We start from the raw sequence: 8,895 nt of genomic DNA on the forward strand, positions 1-8,895 counted from the left end.
CCTTACTATTGACTTGCGCTACAAAAGAAAACTATAGTTGATATAAAATTTCAGAATTAGATCGCTACCTAAGACTTGGAAAGTTTTAAATGGGCCTTTCAAAATAGTATTTTAATACATCTAAACAAGTTATCCAAAAAGGACATGACACACATAAGAATGCAATGTCAAATAGAAAGACACTGAGATTTTTGACAGAGTTCACCCCCCTTGGGCTACCTCTAAAAGGCTAGGCCGCTCCTATTTCAATGAATAAGAAGAGGTACATCAAAATTGTTGATACAATTGCAGCTATTTCCCCAGTATGGAAATGTTGTCCTTTAGTGAACTCTCACAATTTCACTTCACATTCTAAAAAGGACTTGTCATTTACAGTAAAAACATAGAGTCTCTAACAATAACTCTGACCTCTACTGAAATCGACAATTCGAGTTTCATCAATACATTGATTATTTACCTTATCTCCACTTGTCTAAGTGAGACACAATTCAGGTATAGAATTCTGCGGACTTCACTGTTGCTACTAGCAAACAAGTATTGTCGTTGAATCTGGAACGTGTCAAAACCCCCGTTTCGGCTCTTCAAGCTTCCAAATAAGCTTTCGGATGCTTCCAGAAAGCCAAAAACTAACTTGATAGCTTCTTGCATCTGAAATGGTTTCGAACGTCTTCTTTACATATAGTTTCACCTAGCTGAACTATGCACGCAGGCACTGTTGGTGACTGTTAGAAAGGAGGCCTTTATCTCAACTTTCCAACGTCTGTCTCCATTCGTAAAAAGGCCCAAGGATGACCAAGATATGCTCAAATGAACATTGCAAGCACCAATATGACTCTGTTCTAGAGCTCACTATCCAACTCCCCCTCTGCAGTGGTGTAATGGTACTCATTTTATAATTCCTTGGCTAGGTTCCAGATTCAAACCTACTGGGCTATACATGGAAAGTTGTTTTAATTAGGTGGACAAACCTATACTCGGTGCAATAACAAAATTACACTTAGTGCTATAGTTATAACAACTATTAACTTTGGCACATTTCGTTTTAGTATGGTCTAACCATATAATGCATATGGTTTACAAAGGTTGGACCGAATACAATATCCTCTGTGCATTGATGTAATGTATTATCCTAAGGTTTATTCTTGATGCATATAGATTGGATTAGTGGCTTTTGTTACACTGATAATCCAATTTTTTATCATATAACTCGGCAAAAGACCATATTATAACTCAACTCCGGTTGGTGTGGCAGTCAAGTGTTATGGAAACCCACAACCATGTGAACTTGTTTCAGTAGTAACCACGTGCCACATAGTCGTACATCGTTTTCCACGTGAACTAGTTACTGGACCTACTCCTTACCTGTTCCCGACGATTCGATGGCAGATCCCATGGCAATGCTGACTCATTACTCCACGTTCACAACCTCTTATGGTCATGGCAACAACTTGACGGTTTTGTTTTAATTGTGCAAGCATCTTCATGTCATGTGACACATATCCGTGCTAGATAACACTTATTGTAACCACATACCCGAAAGTCTATAGAACCACAAATCGGTGGCATATAACCCTGGTCATCTCAACCTACTCCGACGTGTTGACTGGAACACATATTGTGCACTCTCATCCCTATCGTGTTGTATCACCGGGCAACATGGTTGCCACCTCCGCATTGTATAAAAGCCATAGTTTTTTTTTAATATATATTTTCCATTAGACTTTAACATATATGTTTGAAATATGGTTTAACACCATATCTTCGGCACTTTGTTGGCAATTTGACTCACATCCTCTGGCAGTCATGGCCATTAACTCTGCCACCATGTGACTGGACCCTCGTGCCATGTGACTAGACTAGGATCTGCCATGTATGAACTTGTTTATACTTTGTTATAATTCTTCACCATAGTTTATAACTTTTTTCCATAGGTTTTGATTTACTCCACCATATTGTGTATTTTCCATAGGTTCATTACATACCATAAGTTCATTACATATTCTACCACCATGGTTTGATAGCATAAGTCTTTGCGGCCACCTACCATATAGTTATATGATTTGTAAAACATATATATCCCATGCACCCACCATGGTTTTTACACATAGTTTGAACCTTAGGCATGTTTTAACATTAAAAAAAATGTGCACCTTTATTTTCATATATGGTATGTCATATGGTTTAGAAACAGTAGGTTTGTGACTATGGCATAAACTTATTAATGCAACCATGAGATATAATATGAATCTTTGACCAGCCAAAACTCAAGATCTCACCATTCACCTGGAGATATGCACTGGAGATGAAATTTGACTTGTTGACTTGATCTTTGCCACGTGTTGAACTGTGTGAATGCCACATGGTCAGCAAGGCCCCTTTTGACCTGTTCACCATAAACTTCAATGACCGTTTTCTCCCTCATACAGAGGCCAAATGTGAATTTGGAGAACCAGAATCAATGTGTCGTGCTCTTCGACTTGGCACTGATTTCATGAGAAACTCGGACGTTAAGACTCTGCACATGTCAAGAAAAAATTTTCTACCTAGGTCCATCTTGGAATTCAAACATATAGCAAACTTCGACTTGACTTAACAAGATCCATTCTAGATCAATAGTCTAATTACTTCTATGAAATAAAACTTAGAATAACATCATTTATATTAAAAAAGGAATACACAACTCCACATTACAATTTTAAAGACAATCTGCATATACTTAGCATGGATCCACATATGCCTTGTCGTCGAACTGCAATATACACCAACATGTGGCCTTCATATTGGACCATTTGAACAATTTTTCAATACACAATTTGATTGCTTTCTCAACCAATCCTATAAAATTAATAACATTGACCTTTGACCTTTACTTATTATAGATGTTATATAGCATAGGGAGGGTGTATTGAACCATGAATACCTCCTGAGTACACAAATACTTCTTAATTGTTTACATCCCAAAAGTAGAGTAGGGTGTAATGCCATTGGAAAATATAGCTCTCACTAATGAGGGTAATTTCTTGTATTTTGGTATAATATATTTTCATGACATCGCATGCATGAAAATATCCATGCCATTTTCCAAAACCTAGAAATTGATTAATTATCTAATTGTGCTTGTGTTGTATGTAGTTCCACCATGCGTTTGACTAGAGCATTAATTGTAAGTCAACGCCTTTCTTATTTAAACTAGGTGTTGCAACGGCTATAACCACCCTCCAAAATTCTGCCTTAGCCTATTTTGGAGCCTCCATACCAACCTTACATAGCGCTTTGTCTTGCTTTGTCAAGTACTCAAGCTTCAGTGTTTTCCTCGCACAAAGGCAGCCTGTCGATCACAATTGATCCATTCTCCTCACAGGTTGCTCACCCGGACATGGTCCAGCTGTAGGCTGAGAAAATTCCCCTTGAAAATTGTGCACTTCTGGAGAGAAACCAACCTTCCCTCCAAGAATTGCAATACTCTCTGACAGCCTGATGGGCTCCAAGATTGCCCAATCCTGCCAGCCAACCCTCCCAGCAAGATTTGCGCAAATTTTCCCAGTAGTAGGTTGTTCAGCCCAGGATTTATGCAAATATAGGAAGCAATCAATTGCTCTGCCCAGAAATTGCACAAATCTCCTGGGTAGCCAGCCCAGCTCCCAGGCATAAATGCACATTTTTCTCCAGCAGTCGAGCAGTCTCTTGCATGTGCAGCTGAGTTGACAGGTTCCCTTCGAGATTGAGCAAAACAAACTTGCATGCATGGGCTACTTCTCCCAAGGGGGCATGCAAAGGCATCCCTTATTCAGGTATCTATGTTTAGCAATTGGAGGTTACATGCAAGGAGAAATTCTGAAACCTTCCACCAAGTGTCGCTTCCCCTAGATTTGTGGCATGCGCATCACAACCTCGATGTTATCAAAACTCATCAACCGAACATTGTAGAGCTCATTCCTCACATAAAACTTGCAGCTCTGACATCTCACATCATATCTAGGAGCAGTCAACACATTCATCTCAGCTGTTTTGGGGTAAGCCCACTTCCCATGCCCTATGCTGCATTTTTGTCGCTTTTTGTGTTTTCGCTTGTGGGAGTACTGTTTGCTTGATTTCTTTGAGTGCTTGCTACCATTTACATGTATACTAGATTGCCCTAGCTCTATTTTATTTTTCATTCATATCTCATTGTTGTTGCATGCATGAAATTGTTTTGCATGGACGTTTTCCCAACCAGCGAATTGCCTCACCCACATGCATGTTAATCTGTTTGTTGAATCTTTCATTCATGTTTTGCATGCACTGTCAATCACTTCTACTATCACTTAGTGTCACGATGCATTCACTGACTTACTTGCTTTCAATTTCCTGTCGGCGAGTCGGGCCAAACTTGGCTCGGGCTCGACCTTCACCAAAGGCTGCATTACACAATCTGGGAAAGGAAGGCTCACCTTCCTCTCCAGATTTGCGCATTCCTACCTAGCACTGACCTCCAGGACCGTTTGTGCATTTCTAGAGGATAGTGGTTGCTTGGCCCAACAAATTATGCAAATTAGTCCTTGGGCCAGTAGTCAGCATCCAAACTGGACTATGCATTGCGAAGTTCCAGCAATCAGTCAATCTCCCAACAACCCGAATTATGCCTTGCGTAGTCATGGAAGTCAGTCTCCCAACCTCCCGGCCGAAATTGCGAAACCTTCATGATCATTCACCCAGGTATGATACAAGTCAGCTCTCATATTCATTTCGATTTTCAACTGACAGATTGCTTGTCATGAGTGTTTCCATGTCTCCAGGTATCATAGGTGTTCATCTGCCTCTTAGCAGTACAGGTACAATGGTTTCCAGGAGAGCATAGACGATGACACCATTCAGAGCACGCCTGGGGATGCAGTCGATCAAGTGTCCATGGACTTGCCTACCCACAAAGACATCAAGTTGTTTGTAGACAAGGACATTAAGATATGACAACACCAGCATCACATCAAGCAACATCATGAACAACATCTAAAGCCAACATACCGAATGCAACGAATGCAAGAGGAGGGTTGTTGACAACACGGAGGCGGAACAAGGTTGTAAGCTCAAGCATGTCCATTGATGATGAAACAAAATTTGAAGACTCTGGCTATGAAGTGGTGGTGCAACATGACGATCACGTGAAGGCAGAAGATGGAACAAAGGAGTTGAATGTGCTAAAAAAGAAACTCAGGAATACCATGAAGCTGCACAGACAAACGAATGAGTTATAGCAGGAACAGGAACAATAGTGGGTGCAACATGCACTCATGGATGAAACTGCACCTGTACAAGTTAAGGATCCATCCCAACAGCTGACACAAATTAGACACGGTGAGCAATGTTTTTTATCGCATGAAAGGGATTCCGCAGCATGCATGTCATTGAGCACGCACATGCAATCCAACCCATTCAACACACTCACCAAGGCGAAGACAAGAAGAAAGTCCATCTGGAGCTGAATATGTACTTCGGTAAGTTGATGCGCATGACCACCAGTACACACTTGAAGATCAGCATGGACACCATGCTTCAGTGTGTTACCAGTTCATCCACACCCAAGAAGACCATGCACATGTTAGCAGACGAGTTGGATGAAGGGATCAGACCAATGCACCAGTTGCAACGGAGGCAAGAGTTTGCTTCAACAAGATGTCACCATGACATGCATGCACACCATCATGGATGACCAAGCTTGGCATCAACTCACCACCTTCACCATCACAAGCATGTCAAAGAGTTGGTCTCATCATAGTGGACCGAGTGTCAGTGATGTCTTGCAAGGCTTGCTCAAGCCATGTTGTCTCACATGAGTACATGTGCATTGTAATGTTGAGTCATGTCAAGTGTAAGTCAAGTGTCAATGGTTGGATGTAACAATCATAGAGTAGGCAAAGAGTCATGATGGTAGTTGAACTGTCACAAAGGGGAATGTCAAGGGTCAACCCACCCTTTTCTATAAATAGTCCCTCATAACTCATTGTAAGGGATTTTGGTCAACCAAGCTTCTACTAAGATTATTTTGAAGAAAGCTTGGATGGTATTGTAATGTGCCTTTGTTTCTCCACTTCACAAAGCTAGTGCATCTCTTTGGAGGAGTAGGCAGATGTGGCTGTAACATTCCACTGTTGGGGCTAGTAGGTTTACATGGATGTATTGTATGATTGTGACTTACACTTCTTTATATAATAAGAGACAACACATTCTCATGCATATGTTGTTATTGTAGTTGCACTGCTCTGGTTGCTTTAATGATATGTGTTGTTTAACTTACGTACTTGTGTATGAACTGATTCACATGCAATTATATGAATCTTGTTGTTAATTTGTTGCATATGTTGTTAAGGTTGTCAGCATCCATGTCAACTACTCTGTTAGACATAAGAGAAACCTTTCACTTGAACCTTGCTATAACAACCGTCACACTCATCTCAAACTGATCCATGAGTGTTGTACGTGTTACCTTACCTTATATGATGTGACTGTCGCATCCGAGTGGACTGCTCCACCGAAAGTTGTGCATGTCCTTTGTGTTGTGTGTTCCTAGCCAAGTTGGGACTGATCCCTTTCAACCTGGAACTCACCTTCACCTCCTTCCCCCTTCGAAGTGTTGGAACCTCGCATACACCTTCCTTGACTCACTGCATTAATCACACCCTTGTTGCTGACAGAGTTATTCTACTTTCCTTTGTGTGACACTGCGGTCAAGGCATTACCTTATGACCCACTACTGGGACTCCTACACCAAATGGTCTGAGATCTAATTAGGACTTCTTACTAGGGAGATCCCCTTGACATGTTGGCAGGTCCAACACTGTCAACATTTTTGGTGCTAGAGGGAGGGGATGATGACAAGCAGTGTCCTCTCATCTAGTTTTGAACCTTTGCATATCTTTCAGGGAGTCTTGCATTCTTCTTCCCCTGAGGTTCTTTTCAAATTGTGAATATGTCTCCATCTTGGAGAAGATTTTTTATCTCTTGTCCACTCACACATATGATGGTGAAGGCGAAGAGGCCTGGACTGAGCACTTATATAACTTTCTTTTCATGATTTATGAGGAAGATGGGTTTTCTGACGAGCAGGCCAGTTTTCGTTGCTATCTCATTGTTGTTGCATGCATGAACTAGTTTTGCACAGACGTTCACCCAACCGGCAAACTGCCTCACCATATGCATGTTAATCGGTTTGTTGAATCTTTCATTCATTTTTTGCATGCACTTTCAGTCACTTCTACTATCAGTTAGTGTTTGCATGCATTCATTGACTTACTTTCTTTCAATTGCCTGTCGGCGAGTTGGGCCAACTTTGGCCTAGGCTCTGCCTTCACCAAGGCTACATTGCGCAATTTGGGAAAGGAAGGTTCACCTTCCTCTCCAGATTTGTGCATTCCTACCCAGCACTAGCCTCAAGGACTATTTTGCGCATTTCTGGAGGACAGTGTCTACTTGGCCCAAGAAATTGTGCAAATCTATCCCTGGGCCAGCAGTCCTTCCCAGCTGGAACTGTGCATTGCACAATCCCAACAGTCAACAACTAGACTGGACTGTGCATTGCATAGTTCCTGTAGTCAGCCAATCTCCCAGCAGCCTAGATTATACCTTGTGTAGTCTTGGTAGTCGGTCTCCCGACCTCCCCACTGAAATTGCGCAAACTTCATGAGCATTCACCCAGGTATGATACAAGTTAGTTCTCATGTTCATTTTGGTTTTCAACTTACAAATTTCTTGCCATGAGTGTTGCCATGTATCCAGGTATCACAGGTGTTCATCTACCTCTCAGTAGTACAAGTACATTGGTTTCCAAGAGAGCAGAGACAAAGACACCGTTCAGAGCACGCCTGGGGATGTAGTTGATCAAGTATTTGTGGACTTGCCTACTCACGAAGACATCAAGTTGTTCGTAGACAAGGACATCAAGATATGACAGCAGCAACATCACAGCAAGAAGCATCATGAACAATATCTAAAGACAACATACCAAATGCAATGAATGTAAGAGGAGGGTTGTTGACAACATGGAAGCGGAACAAGGTTGCAAGGTCAAGAAGGTCCATTGATGATGAAAGAAACTTTAGAGACTCTAGCTATGAAGTGACGGTGTGACATGAAGATCGCGCAAAGGCAAAAGATGGAACAAATAAGGAGTTTCATGTGCTGAAGCAGAAACTCAGGAAGAACATGAAGCTACACAGACAAACGAATGAGTTGAAACAGGAACATGAACAATAGTGGGCACAACATGTATTCACAGATGAAAATGTGCCCATACAAGTTAAGGGTCCATCCCAGTAGATGACACAGAGTAGACATGGTGAGCAGTGTTGTTAATCATATGCAATGGATTCAGTACCATGCATGTCATTGAGCGCGCACATGCAATCCACCCATTCAACACACTCACCAAGGCGAAGACAAGAAGCAAGTCCAACTGGAGCTGAACATGTACTTCGGCGAGTTGATGCACATGACCACCAATACACACTTGACGATCAGCACAGACACCATGCATTAGTGCATTTCTGGTTCAGCCACACCCAAGAAGACCATGTGCATGTTAGCAGATGAGTTGGATGAAGGGGTCGAACCAATGCACCAGTTGCAATGGAGGCAAGAGTTCGCTTCAGCGAGATGTCACCATGAGGTGCATGCACACCATCACGAATGACCAATTTTGGCATCAACTCACCACCTTCACCATCACAAGCATGTCAAAGACTTGGTCTTATCACAACAGACTGAGTGTCAGTGACGTCTTGCGAGGCTTTCTCAAGCCATGTTGTCTCACATCAGTACATGTGCATTGTAATGTTGAGTCATGTCAAGTGTCAATGGTTGGATGTAATAGTCATAGAGTAGGTGAAGGGTCATGAGGGTAGTTGAATTGTCACAAAGATGAAT

Source organism: Pinus tabuliformis, chromosome 9 (assembly GCF_031772625.1).
Source record: "Pinus tabuliformis cultivar Carrire ecotype Pingquan chromosome 9, CPIR1, whole genome shotgun sequence".
Lineage (NCBI taxonomy): Eukaryota > Viridiplantae > Streptophyta > Pinopsida > Pinales > Pinaceae > Pinus > Pinus tabuliformis.